Source organism: Anabrus simplex, chromosome 8, assembly GCF_040414725.1.
Source record: "Anabrus simplex isolate iqAnaSimp1 chromosome 8, ASM4041472v1, whole genome shotgun sequence".
Taxonomy (NCBI): domain Eukaryota; kingdom Metazoa; phylum Arthropoda; class Insecta; order Orthoptera; family Tettigoniidae; genus Anabrus; species Anabrus simplex.
The window spans coordinates 190,795,677-190,811,020 of record NC_090272.1 but is presented as its reverse complement, the minus strand read 5'-3'; the positions used below and the strand labels follow the sequence as shown (position 1 = coordinate 190,811,020).

The window sequence follows — 15,344 nt, the reverse complement described above, 5'->3', positions numbered from 1 at the left end:
CTGTTCTACAGCGGGGTGACTAAATGAGAAATGTTAATTCCAAATAAGTTTTATGAAATTTAGAGGTTTGAAAACTTTAGTCACCCCATGCCAAGTTGAATGGGAACCAACAGAGGGTAATCACTCTTCCTTCCTTTACATTGCATATTTTCCAGTAGGGAATAGAACAGAGTCCTCAGACTTGCCGAAAATTCTACATTTAAACCACCAAATTTAGAACGTTACATAAAAAGGTGGAAACCTTCCCCGCCGGGCTGAGTGGCTCAGACGGTTAAGACGCTGGCCTTCTAACCCCAACTTGGCAGGTTCGATCCTGGCTCAGTCCGGTGGTATTTGAAGGTGCTCAAATACGACAGCCTCGTGTCGGTAGATTTACTGGCACGTAAAAGAAGTCCTGCGGGACTAAATTCCGGCACCTCGGCGTCTCCAAAGACCGTAAAAGTAGTTAGTGGGACGTAAAGCCAATAACATTATTATTGAAACCTTCCCCTCAAGCTAGCCGCAGGATATATTACATGTTTATGAAAATTCTGCCATCACCTTGAGTCTCTGGGCCTTCCTCACGTGGGCCGCGCCCCTGCCTCCCTTAGGACACGTCGCACTCACAATAACTGGGGCCAATTCAGACAATACGGCCCTAAAGTGTCCTTATTTTATGTTTTTAGAGGAAGCTTCCGTAACTATTTACTGATAGGCTGTATTCCTATACACACCCCCCGGTTTTAATTGGCTAAAGAAGATATATCCAAAAATCTGATAGGTTGATAACAATCGAGGAGGAACCAGCTGAAGTATTAACAACTTCGGTAAATAAAAAAGCAATCCTAAGTACCACGTTAAAAAACATCAAAACACCAATTGCTTCAGGAAATAATTAGTTTATCCCGCTAGAGGGAGTGATTAAACCTACGGTAGCGACATCTAACAGTTGAAGATCAAAGCATCTTCTAGTACACTAGTTAGTTTGTTTACATAAGATTGCCTTAGAGAAGGCGCGCAGTTTAACTGGGCGCGGAACGTGTACCTCCTGAATAATAATAATAATAATAATAATAATAATAATAATATAATAATAATAATAATAATATATAATTTTTCAATTCACAGAAAAAATCACAGATACCATCAGAAAGAGACGACTAAAATTCTACGGACACCTACACAGAATGGATAACAGGCTGACAAAGAAAATTCTAAATCTAGCTCTAACCCTGAAAATCCGCAACAATTGGTTAGCAGAAATACATGAAGATCTACAAGAAATGGGTATCGAGGACGAAACCATTCAAGATAGAATGAAATTTAGAAGCTTAGTAAACAAACATAAATTTGCAGAGAAACCAACAAGAAAAAATACAGGCTGGACAGAAACACGCAGAAAGGAACACAGTGAAAAAATGAAGAGATATTGGGAAGAAAAGAAGAAGAAACATTGTGCAAAATAAGTTCAAACGCGCTCCACAGCTGGGCACAACGAATCAAAAAAAAATATAATAATAATTTAAATTTACACTAACTCACTGAAGGTTTTCGGCGACACAAATATAGGAAAGAGCTGTTATTGGGAAGGAACCTACCGTGGCCCTAAAGGTACAGCACCAGAATTTGATTGGTGTAAAAGAGGAAACCACGGAAGACCATTTTATGGGCTACCGGCAGTGGGATTCGATCGTATTATTTCCCGAACGCAAGATCACAATTACGCGACCCTAACCATACAGTCAACCCGCTCGGTAAAAAATATCAGGGGATCCCGGTCACCTGTGTGTACCAGATTCCCTTCAGTACGTGAACAAATCCTCTGTATATAACATTGTCAAACTCCCCAAAAGTGCATAACGTCCCATGTTTAATTATTTTTAAAGCGACTCTGACCGAGTTGCTACTGAACACAGGCTCCCCTCTTGTTGTACACTACGAGGTTTTGTTTAAAATGAAGTTACTACAGGAAAAAGAGCAATCTTCCAAATGGAGCACCAACGCTGGTACTTTCTGCTAATGTTCTACAGTTTGCCGGAAATGGGCTGCTATTTTACCCTCAACGTCAGTCTGCCACACACTCAAACCCACTAGGGACGTGTCCGCCTACCTGTTTACTACAGCAGCTCTTGGAGGGCAGCATCATCAGTGGACGGTATTTTGTTCTGTACCAAATTTTCTTGACAGGATTGCTCTACTCCATTAGGAATTGCTCCAAAACATTCCATCCAAGGACTTTGCTAAAGGTCGATAGTAGCAAAGTAAGCTTGTAGTTCTTTGATACACGCAATTTAAAATCCTCAGGCGACCGGGAATTGAACCAGGGGCCATCTGAACAGAAGGCCAGTACGCCGACCATTCGTTCAAAAAAGGTAATAATAATAATAATAATAATAATAATAATAATAATAATAATAATAATCAATATCTCGGAAAGCAAAACTTAGACACTGCAATACATTGATCAAACCTGAAGAGTTATATGCTTCAGAAACCTTAATCATTGGTGGCGGGTCACTAACCAGAGACATAGAGAAACAGGAAAGGAACATTTTAAGAGAATATTTTGACCCAGTTTGTATAGAGGGAATATGGAGGAAAAAATCACCCCAGGAAATATATTGTCATTCTGAAAAAATACCTCACAGTTTTTGGAAAAGACGACTAAAATTTTATGGCCACATTATCAGAATGAACACTAACAGATTAACTAAAAGAATTCTCAATCTGGCTCTTTCATCTAAAACGAAAAACAGCTGGCTTCGTGAAATTGAAACAGATCTCCGGGAAATCAACATCTCGGAAGACATTATCCCGGACAGATGTAAATTCAGAACCAAAATAGTCATTCACCAGTTTGAAGACAAACCCAACACCAGAGCCACTATAACTTGGGCAGAAGAACGAAGGAAGAAGCTCAGCGAGAGGATGAAGAGATTTTCGGAGAAGGCCAACACATCAGCTAAGCTGGTTCAATCGAACTCCTACGTAGGGCATAAGGATGTAAAGAAAAAAAAGTAATCACAGCCTGTTTCCAGTCATGCGACCGGGTCAGGAATGGAATGAAGCCCTATATAGCGGCGAGGATAGGAACTGTGGCGGCTGCCGAAGCCTGTCGCACTCCTCTGGGGCAATGTTTTATGACTGAAAAACGAAATAGAATGATATTGGAATGTGTTGCTGGAATGAAAGATGACAGGGAACACGGGAGTACCAGGAGAAAAACCTGTCCCACCTCCGCTTTGCCCAGCACAAATCTCACATAGTGACCAGGATTTGAACCACGGAACCCAGCGGTAAGGCCGGCGCGCTTCCTCCTGAACTACGGAGGTTCCATTCAGGAAGGACATAAGGGTGTAAGAACTCGCAAAAGAGATTCTTCTCACTTCACACCCGATCCCGTAGGAAACGGGAGAAGGGTAGAACACACGCGAGGTTTCTTTGCGTCCTTCCAGAACTGGAAAATTAACAGCCATAATAAGTTCCTGTAGTCGACATGTCATGCGGCGCTACAACCACAGGAAATGCCGTGACGGTCATTAGTGCCGCAGTGACAACTATCGACTGAAATGTAATGTACAATGTAATACTCACCACACGCGAAATATGGACTTTTGGGAACTTCCGAACGTCAATCGATCATTATTCCCACTAGGCTTTGCTTGTCCTTTATTTGTGTAGTCTCGGTTACACACATTTGAAAGCTTAGGTCAGGTAATTGGCGGTATATTATGGAAGTCCAGGGTTTAACCACTCACCTTAAAATGTCTACACAGATTGAGGAAATAACTTTGTTTTTGACTTAGCCATTCATACTGCGGGACTGGTGTACAACGGTGGCACAACTAAAAAATAAGAAAAGTTCCGAGATAAATAATTTTAAACTTTCTGACTGACGACAGACAACAATGTAATCCTTCTGCAACATTGGCGCAACTTACAATGTGTCACTGTTGATGAAGAGAATGCGCTACGCTACTGCTTAGCTCCAGGGCCAAACTGAGAAGCAACAAAGTGCAGATTGCAACGGTGGAACTTTTGCCATTTGTTGGTGGAATACTGAACTACAAGATATGCCACTATTGCTGCTGGAACTAAGATTAATCTGCGATATTTGGGAGTGCGTTAACTCACTCATATGAAAATTTGACTGGCAAAATTAAAGGGGAGGGTCCTATGACCTATATGTTCGGTACCTTTAAAGGAAAGTATCCATGATCAAAACGAAGGGAACGGAAGAGAAGTCCAGTTCTAAGTAGGCCGAATACATATTATGAAAAGCTAAACAAAAAACAGAGCATTACCTCGGCAGATGTTACTATAAGGTGACATCACTAAAAGTGAAGACAAGATGCCCATATTTTTAATGGTTGACGAGTTATTTGAGGTGGACATCTTAGCTGAATAATCCTGTATACATCATATACATGTTAATGGCGGCTATGGAATATAGAGTCCTTTCGAGCAGGAGGTAGGTGGCGGTACAATGGAGAGCACTGCGTCCCATATAACACGTTATCGTATTCTCCGAGCACTCCGTGTTCAGTTCAAAGGGAGCACTATTGACCTGGTAGTGCGTCATAGAGATTTCTCACATTTACGTTCTCAAAGACGACACCTTTTGTCTCTTCATTAACCGCTCCCTTCGAACATTATCGTTTATACTTCCGCTGTATCCGAAGTAGTTCTCCGCCACAGTGTGTGGTATTACTGATACCTCGCATTCAATTCGACAGCCATCTCTCTTCGTGTCGGTCTCACATAATAAATTATTCACACTTTTACTGAATGGCTTAATTTAAGGGGGGGGACCAACAACTCTGACTGACCAAAAATGCGATTTTTCAATTTCAATTTTTCATTCAATATTGAACTTTTCATAAGAGTGCGATTTTTTTGTTAATATATCAAATACTTTCGGAGTTATGACCAAAAACATAAGTCCTCTCACTCATCGGCGAGTTTGTTGCTCATTTCCCATACCTTTTTTTTCAGAACAGATTCCCCGATAACTCTGAAAGTTTTAAAGATATTATTGTGAAGTTATGTATGCATATATATTTCATAGAGAAGATTATATACTAGACTTACTGAGCTAGCTTTATTGGTTAAGTTCTAAAAGAATATTTTCAAATAAAAATTAATGAGAAAATTGACTACTTGAAAATAACTTCATGAAACGTTTTATACTTCATGGACTTTACTGTTTCTAGTACAGGCTGTGCTATAACATTACTAATCATAATAAAAAAGAATCATAGAAAAATATTGATGTGTTTGGAAATTATCAGGGAAACGCCAAAATAATGACCATAATACACCGCCATTTTGAGTAATTAAATATATTTAATGGCTTAGGTTTATATGATTTCTGAATATGTAGGCATTCTATGTAGGATTAAAATGTTTGTCATACTAAGTTTTCTGTTAGTATTAATACATCACTTGCTGCGGAAAAAATAGTTTAATACATCCCATTTTTCTATGTTCAAAGGTGTACGCCCCCCCCCCTCCCTTACAACGAAGTGTTTGACATCCTCGATTGATAAAGCAAGCAAAGACTCTTCTTATAAGTCCTGAAGGCTTTCAGAAAGTTGTTTCCTTGTCAAGGGACAACGGGATGCTATGTAACCAGGTCATCCAGATAGTGAAAGACGTAGAAAAACAAACAAGGACGGGACGTAATAGCAAGAGAACGCTAACAGAATTTTATAAAATAATTAAAAACAGGGCAATGTTAACAAAGGGAGTCATGATAGGAATAATTTGGTGGTTGATGGGAGTATGCAGGAAAAAAGCCTTAAGAGGAAAAAATAACGAAAGTCAATTAATCTCGTGCCATACACATACGGAAATGGCACATCTGCTAAATATATTCAAACGATTCTTAGTAAGAATTAGTATATATTGTCCACCTATTCAATACAAAACAAATATTAAAACTTAACATTTCGTCTAAAGGACGTGTTTCGACCTGTGTTACGGTCATCTTAAGATTTATTTACAATACATACATTTAAAGTAGTGGTGCATAGGAATTTATTAGTTTCATTCTTATGTACCACTGTTTTAACAACCATTTTACGTTCCACTAACTACGTTTTACTGTTTATGGAGACGCCGAGGTATCAGAATTTAGTCCCTCATGAGTTATTTTCCGTGCCAGTAAATCTACCGACACGAGGCTGACGTATTCGAGCACCTTCATATACCACCGTATTGAACTAGGATCGAACCTGCCAAGTTGAGCTCAAAGGCCAGCGCTACACCGCCCGAACCATTCAGCCCGGCAACCCATATTTCAACTACTTATAATCTTTTCTTTGCCTGCTCTCCTAATGTCCAACTGCACACACTCCAAAGAACAAATTTTGCCAAGATTCTACGTACTTCAATATTTGTATACTTGTGGAGATCAAATCAAGATAACTTTATTTGCAAATGAGGTGTCTACCTCGGTGGCAAATGCTACACAAAAGTACATCAAGCACTAAATTTTAGTTTAAAAATATAACAAAACGTTTTCCTTAAATACAGTATTATACTACACTAACAATTTTTCTATTAAACACACAGCTCATCCTTAGTACATTTATATTATTTACAAAATTGTACTCATATCGTCCGTACTTACACACATAATCAACTCATACACAGTATGTGGAATTAATTCAAATAATACTATACAACTCCTGCAAGATTTAAATTTACATTGCATTTTTTTTTTACCATTTGGGTACCGAACACGCATAACGACCTGCTGCGTTTCAACCAGAGCCCCTTTTGTCCCTGATTTTCAGAGTTCCTGAAGGGCCTTCACAGCTATCGTAGCGGCCTCAGGGCCCTCGAAGTCCCCACTGTACTTCACCCCTACAGGCAGTCCCCCTACTTCTTTTAAGTAAATTTTTAATATGCTTTTAAATATCGTCGAAAATTTCAGAGAAAGAGAACACACCGTCACCAATCGAAATTTGAACGCGCGCTACATCTTTCTTCCCCAGTTAAAGTTGGAAGGATTGAACCTGTTTTGACCTTTTGATCAGTTTACAAAGTTTCCTTATCCCCGACAGAGAAGCAGCGCCCAGGGCACACATTATCGACTGCTAGTGATTCAAAAACCACTCTGTTTTCATAGTCCGTTGTTCTTTCAGCACGACCTTAACATTTAGTCTTCAGTGTAAATGTTTGAACCAGCTCTGGAAGAAGCTGTTGGCTATCGGCCAAAGGCAAACACTTGACTGGCTCATGTAAACTGTGAGGAGCTTTTATTGCGCCTTCGAGCTGATTGGCCCCAGACTGGGCATCTACTGGGGTAGCCTACTAGTCCGGACAGGAACAGTCCCTAGATATGTTACCATTATTAGCAAACGACATGACGATGTTTGCTTACAGTGGTATAACTACAAATTGAATTAAAACAAAAATACAACAGACAACTATATGGAATTATGCCAAAACGTAATGATAATGAGCGTACAAAAGGGTATTTTCTATTAGTTTTTATTATTTTTTAACTAATTTTATTCTATTGACTCTGTTTTTAGTTAGTCTTTCTGCATTTGAACGAGTTTTCAACTTTTAATTTGAATGATATACAGTAGGCTATATGATTTCACTTCAGTGGCAATGCCTTCTTCTTATTCATTTCCTACCATTTTCCCCCCACACCTGTGGGGTCGCTGGTGCGAACTTTGTCGCACATGTGGATTTGACCCTGTTTACCGCCGGATGCCCTTCCTGATGCAACCTTATATGGAGGAATGTGTGAATATAAAGAGTGTGTTGGGACGGACACAAACACCCAGTCCCCGAGCCAGAAGAATTAATCAGAAGCGATTAAAATCCCCGAAACGGCCGGGAATCGAACCCGGGACCCTTTGAACCGAAGGCCAGTACGCTGACCGTTTAGCCAACGACTCGGACTGACAATGCTTTATTCTACTTTAATATATCTTGATACATTTTCTAAGAAAATAAGGCACTGTGAATTAGATCCATCGATTATTTTATTCAGTTTTCATCATCATTAATTTAAATTCTAGTCAGTGGATACATTTTAAGATTGTAAATATTACATTCCGTGTCATCTCGTACCATTAGGGGCCAATGACCTAGATGTTAGGGCCCTTTAAACAACAATCATCATTACCATCATAACTAAATAAGAATAAATAAAAACAATAAACAAAATATGTATGAAGATTGGAATTACTTACAAGCAGTAGAACATAACTCAAAGCAATCGCATAGAAATGCTTGCAGTTTTTTTAAGTCTTAAGATACCCTCTTCCATGTGGTGTAACGTAATTATAACACAGTCGCTCACAAATTGGCTCAAATTTACAAAATTATAAATTTACCAGTACTGATTGAATATATTTGGTATCAATTTCAAAGTGAGTGTCGTTACTTTATCCTTGCAAACAAGTTTTAAATGTAGGGAAAAATGATCCCCAGGGAAAGACGATCATAAATAATACCTACTGAATTGGTGGTGCCGTCGTGTTGAGAATTCGAAGGCTAAGTCTTCAGTTGAGCTCACATCTGCGTTGAGAGTTAGATTCGCTGTGCTTTATTTTTGAAAAGTTTATACATGAAAACGTTGTTTCAAGTCCTCTTGATCTAAGGTAAGAGATTGTTTTGAATTGTGTCCCACAGTGTACAACGGAATTTATTCACTAGTATGTAAGAGTTTGATCATTAAATGCAGATGCCTGCTGTTTCGTCCACACTAGATAGCATTTAGTCTTTGAGTTGCGTTTTCTGTGATAGGAGCAAATTAGGAGCCAATTAGAAGACCGCCATTTTATATAACAGAGAAGCTACCAAGGACCTTTGCAAATCAGTCAACACGGCCTTTTACCATAACATAATGAGTAACATTTAAGGAGATATCATCACAAAATACAAACAACAGATACCCGAAGACTGGAATATACTCTGTATAGACTTTTTATTCAAGACCAAGTGTTTTTTTAAAAAAGTGCTTCACCATAGACGCTTGAAGATAAAAAATTTAAAATATGTTTATTAGTAAATAAGTTTTTAACATCATGTAGACGTGAATTTTAAGTAACCCTCTCACAAATGCCTGAAGACTGTTACAAACATTGACTTCTTTATTCATGCCACCTAGTGTTACTACGAAAAGTGTATCACCATAGACGCTTTAAATATTTTAAATATCTATATTAGCTAATAAGTATTTTCAACACAATTGTAAACGCGAATTGTATTTTAAGTATCATCCACACATTACCTTACCCACAACCCGCCCCTCCCTTCTTTTAGAGCATCTAGAGCAATAGTTTAAGATCCCATGGGACGTAGTTTTAAGGTTTAATGTGCTTACTGTCCAAATGTTTTTCATCTTAACTATCTTTATACAGCTGAAGATGACCACTAAGTGGTCGAAACATGTTCTGTGTGTGCTAATGTATTTTAAATTTTGCCCAAGGCAAAAAAAATGAAGTATCGATTAGGTGGTTTTTAAATTAATTGTTGATTGTACTCATCGATACGGTCATGAAGTGGATGGCTTGAAATACAAAAAGGAGCAAATAGGACAAAACGATCAGTGAAAGATCATTATACCCCAAGGGATCATAATGTCCCGTTATTATAATAATAATAATTATTATTATTATTTATTATTATTGTTACGGAGTTTTCCGTGGTAGGTAGAGGTGAAAGAAGGTGCGGGTGTGAATAGGTCTCCAGCTACGAAAGCAAAATTAATTTAAAATTTAACAAGGTTATATTTTCTTTTCAAAAACAAAGAAATAACAAGCATGGCAGGTACAAAGTAGCAAATCAAAAAGGGTAGTTACAATATTTACAGGAATTGGGCTTCGCGCCCTGATTTTGCACTGCTTGGGCAATCAGCTCAGTTTTACCCCAAACACGAGTTTTAACAGAGGGGCAGAAAACCCCATTCATACCTAGGAGCCCTTGCTCCAAATTACACAGAAAAGCCTCCACGAGGCATACAACACTTAATTTTCAAAAGAGCCACTCGCTCTCAAAATTTAAGCCTCTCCCAGGCCACACCAAACTCCACCTTCAAGTTGTCCTCACTGGACATAGACACAGGGGTAAAATACCCAACCTACTGAGGTCTATTAAATAAAAATGGGCAATTACATGACCTCTAAAATAACAATTTGAGAGGAGGCGATCTTGCACTCCTAATACACTTGTTTTTAAAAACCTAATCTGGCTCTAGGCCACTAATGCAAGGGCTAATCCCATACTACCGAGGTGACTGTAGAAAAGAGCAATTTGTTTTACATTAACGAAGAATAGGTTGAGAAAATAAGTTCACCTCAAGACAATGTGAGTGGGAGCTCGAGAGGGTTAGCACTCTCTATCCCAATATGCAGCTTAAAAGAGAATAGAAGAAAAGATCGTTACATTTTAGGAAAAGGTTACATGGAGGAACGCTTCGCACCCGCCCCGAGAGTTAAACTGCTGAGCTAGCAAAGAAAGAATTTATTAATCGGCCATTACCTTATTGATGACCGCTGCCGAGGAAAGAGGCGCTTCCCGCCTCCTGCTATGTACTTTATACACTGAAAGATGGAACAGAAGTGGCCCGGAGACCCTAAAATCAGCAGTTTAAATACTCTCGCAGAAGGTTCTAGGCGTTAGGGGAATGAAAACACCCTCCCGCGATGATTTTATTGGTAGATCAATAAACCCCCTACACAATACTAAGAAGAAACGCATAATTGGTGGAAAATTAATTCAAGAAATTCGGGATAGGCTAGATTTAAAACAAGGGGAAAGAAGGGGTTAATATTGCCAACTTAACCAATGACTGAAAGAAATTTAGCAAAGAACAAACATTTGAAATAAAAATTTCTCCAACAAAATAGTTCTTTGACTCCGCACTAGGTTGCACTATTGTTGATCTTCAGTAGTGTCCTCTAGAAGAGAAAGTTCACACTTCTTACTTCAAGTGAAACAAAACCACATCAAAAATGACACAGTTCAAAAACTCAAAATTTTCCACGTGGTGACATCTTCTGAGAAAGTAGAGAATTAATAGCGTAGATAAAGTTCAGACTTCCTCCAGCAGAGGAGTTTCAACTGGCGCACATTTTAAATTAGCGGAGTGGAGGTGTACCGCCCGGTACAATTATTATTATTATTATTATTATTTACAATTGGCTTTATGTCACACCGACGTAGGTTTTATGGCGACGATGGGATAGGAAAGGTCTAGGAGTGGGAAGGAAGAGGCCATAGCCGTAATTAAGGTATAGCCCCAGAATTTGCGTGGTGTGAAAATGGAAAACCATCTTTAGGGGTGCCGACAGTGGAGTTCAAACCCACTATCTCCCGGATGCAAGCTAACAGCTTTGCCCCCTAACCGCGCTTCCAACTCGTTCGGTAAATTTAAATTGAAATAAGTATCAAATAATGATTGATTTTGTCATGAGCCGGGTGAGGTGAAGTACAGCAGTTTCAAGGTACAAAAATTGTCATCTGGCGGAAACTCCGGGAGAGTAACGAACGATCTATCGTTACTGGAATGAATGCGATGTGAGAAATCAGATATCCTGGAGAGATATCCTTTTTTGGTCCAAGAGGTTTGAACCCAGAATTCACCGGTGTAAAGCCTTGTGTTTTTTTTCTCCACAACTGAGTCCATCAGAAAAACGTCATTCATTTGATCACGGGACTGCATAGCTAATTATTTTTTGTGGCTGGAGTTACAGGTCCATGAAGTCATTAGTTCAGTCCAGATACGTGAACGACGTGTGAGCAGAGCACGTCAGCACCACCTGATGCTAGATCCAGCAACTAGAGTTTTAAGACATGATTGATAACCATGGGCGCACGGCGAGGCGAAGATTAATGACGATATTAGAAACCATTACTTTACACATTTTCGTGTTTTGCCGGACAATAAATTATGATGGAAGCTTGGCGATTTATCATTTACTAGTTACTCGAGCGGTCGCTAGGTGTCTCGTCATGTCGGAAACAAGAAACTAACTTGGAGCGTTGTGCATTATATTGGGAAGTGAGGAGGAAATGACTTCTCGTGTTCGAAGACAACGTTTTTCTCCAAATGGCTCCCAACTTCTTAGTCTGGGCTGGTCGCCACGGACCGTCCAGGTGAATCTGGCATAAATTCAATAGATTTACGCCGGATTCCTTACTCGACTAGCCTTCCACTCCCAACTCTCTTCCCATCCCGGCAGTATCAGTTTTGTGAGGTCTGGAAAGTCTTGTATTCACCCTTTTCAAGAGCTGTCCCTTTTTCAATATCTTCGATGCGACGAACCACTTTCTCCTAAAACGAACTTCATAGCGCTCATGGCTATTATTATTATTATTGTTATTATTATTATTATTATTATTATTATTATTATTATTATTATTTGTTTAGGCCTACAATGGACCACGTGGTTCTTAACACTGGTGAGCTTTCTTCTTAGCCCAGTATTCCTTCATGCTAGCACTATGGATGTCTTTTCTTGAGTCCATTCCACTCCTACTCCTGGACGCAGTGATTTAGCTGTTAGTGACTGGAGAAAGTCAGATGCCTTGATTAACTTCCTGAACTTATCTCGGTTGTAAATGTCAATGTGATCCGAACTAAATTCATCCATTTGGCATTTGTTGCTTTCGCTCTAGATACAGTGTTGAAGATCCTTGAAGTGTGTCTCTGGCTGTCCATCCTGACTGTGACCATAGAACATTAGTATTCTCTTCCTCATAGCTATTGTAATGCTCTCTATTTTACCGTACAGTTCCTTGTTGTGCCTGATTTTGTACCCATCTCTTTATTTAATGGGACCCATAATATTTCCGAGGACCTTTCGCTCTTTCACTTCCAGTGTTCTGAGTTCTTTCCGGGTCATGTTTAGGCATTCTGAGGCGTACAGTACATATGGTCTTACTACGGTGGTGTTGTGTCTAGGTTTAAGATTCAAGAAGAGGGATTTAAACTTGTATTGTTATTATTATTATTATTATTATTATTATTATTATTATTATTGTTATTGTTATTATTATTATTGTTATTAAAGAGTCCCAACCTAAAGCGGAAGAGATGCTTTTTATTAGATCAAAATCAATCGGTCGGCTCGTTCGGTCAGTTTGCTTTGGTGACTCTGAATAACTTTGGGCTGATCTCACGATCCTCGTACCGCGACGCATCTTTCAAATGTCTGCAACTGTCGATGGTAGGTTCTGCGCCTACTATGGTTGTAACGGGGAATCAGGGTTCGATTCCGGAGATAGAGCCTGAGAAACGGCAACCATATCCAAGGAAGGGAGCGAGCACGCAAATTACCCACTCCCGGATTATTAATTATTAGGAATAGATCCTTTCACTCCTACCAGCCATTCTTTTCACAAAAGTCTCACTGACAGATTTTAATGCCGTCATCTTCTTCTTCTTCTTTGCTTTTGTCCCGCAATGAAGCAGGGTGCGCTGTTTTGCAAGCCAAATTTCCAGGCGGTTCTATTAAGCGCATCGTTTGGATCAAGATGAATATAGCACATGTCTTCCTGAAGGCGATCAAACCAACGTTTGTTGGGCCGACCACTTGGCCTATTTCCAGATGGCGTGATGCGAAGTGCCGTCTGTAGGCTACAATAGATGTACCTTCTCTAAACATTACGTGGCCAAACCAGCGAAGTCGGGTTTCCCGCATCTTGTCTACATCGGGGCAACACCCAAGATTTTCCGGGTTTATATGTTGGTGACATGATCTAGCTTGGTCAGGCGAAGTGACCAGCGAAGCATGCGCATCTCCTTTACCTGAAGTGCTTGTTCGTGCTTCACTGTTGCTAGCCATCATTCAGAGCCGTACAGAGCGATTGGGCGAACGACAATCCTGTAAGCCTTACGCGTCAGGCGGATTGATATCAGACGATCGCAGAGATGACCAGTAGTTTGTCGCCTCTTCATCCAGGTCGCATTTACTCGTACAAGGGCGTCGGGAATAGTGTCACACTCGGCGTTGACCAAAGAATCAAGCTATTTAAACTGTTCCACTTCATTGAGATCTTGGCCATATATCTGAAAGATCCGCGGACCGCACTCCATGTGATCAGTTTTCTTAGTACTCAATCGAAATTTTAAAGCCATATGTGTCAGTTTATTTATAGGGTCACGTTTTTTTTCTGAGTAAGCATTCTTTCTTAGCCCGCCTTGCAAATCGCTAAATCTCCGTCCCCTCGCTCAGAATGGCAACCACTACTCTAATAAAGCGAACATTGGTGAATTCAAACCCTTTTAGGTCCGTGAAGTAATCTTTATTCTCTAGATGTCTGACCTCAGTAATGACGAATCCATGGCTCTTCCCAACCTCTGAAAGGCACAGAAATGTCCTCTGCTGGTATAAATGGAAAGTAGCGCCCCATGCGAAAACTTCGAATAAGAGTTTCCAGGCGTAATGCGGGCTGTCTCTCGGGGAGAAATCCAACCCGCATAGCAGAATGTTATCGTAATCCTTCAGGTCGCCGCACAGATGCGATTCACATCTAAGACTTCATTGAGCCGTTGGATAAACATCCTCCTGTGAAATAAACAAGTTTGAGAGTTCTGATCGCAGTTCCACTGTAAGTAAGTCCGTTTGTATCTCCAGTTTTTTAATAATTCTTCTCTCCTCCCAGTGTACACCTTAGGGAATTTCTAAATGAAGATATTTTCCCTGTGGCTGACATTCCTCTTAAAAGTATAGATCTTATGTAGCGTAATTTAATATTCGAATTTTTGTAAAACGTTCGTTTTAAATAATGCACGAGAAATTCCAAATGAAACGGTCAGTAGACTGAAAACACAGTCTGCTTTGGGGGAAAAACTTTTCCTGTATTTTTACAGTTAGAGCGCCGATGTTAAAAACCTATTTGATATGTTCAGTAAAATGCGATAACCTTAGTTCTCAACCATTTATTACCTGGTACAGTCAGTATAATTGATTAGATTGGCGATTTCAATGCACTGTGATAAAACTCCTTGATGATGATGATGATGATGATGATAATAATCGTATGGCCTCAGCTACCGTGTGCAGACATTTCAAGTTGACGCCATCTGGCTGTCTGCTCGTCAATTTCGACGTTCCGTTTTACTCTAGGCCCGGCCGGGCTGAGTGGCTCAGATGGTTAAGGCGCTGGCCTTCTAACCCCAACTTGGCAGGTTCGATCCTGGCTCAGTCCGGTGGTATTTGAAGGTGCTCAAATACGACAGCCCCGTGTCGGTAGATTTACTGGCACGTAAAAGAACTCCTGCGGGACTAAATTCCGGCACCTCGGCGTCTCCGAAGACCTTAAAAAGTAGTTAGTGGGACGTAAAACAAATATTATTATTATTATTATTACTCTAGGCCCACTAGATGGCA

The 15,344-nt window shown here is 39.9% G+C and overlaps 1 protein-coding gene across 1 annotated transcript in view; it reads left to right on the top strand.

The window, feature by feature from the left end:
* slo (calcium-activated potassium channel slo) overlaps window positions 1-15,344 on the top strand; it is a 1,051,052-nt gene that overhangs the window by 270,551 nt on the left and 765,157 nt on the right. The window lies entirely within an intron of this gene.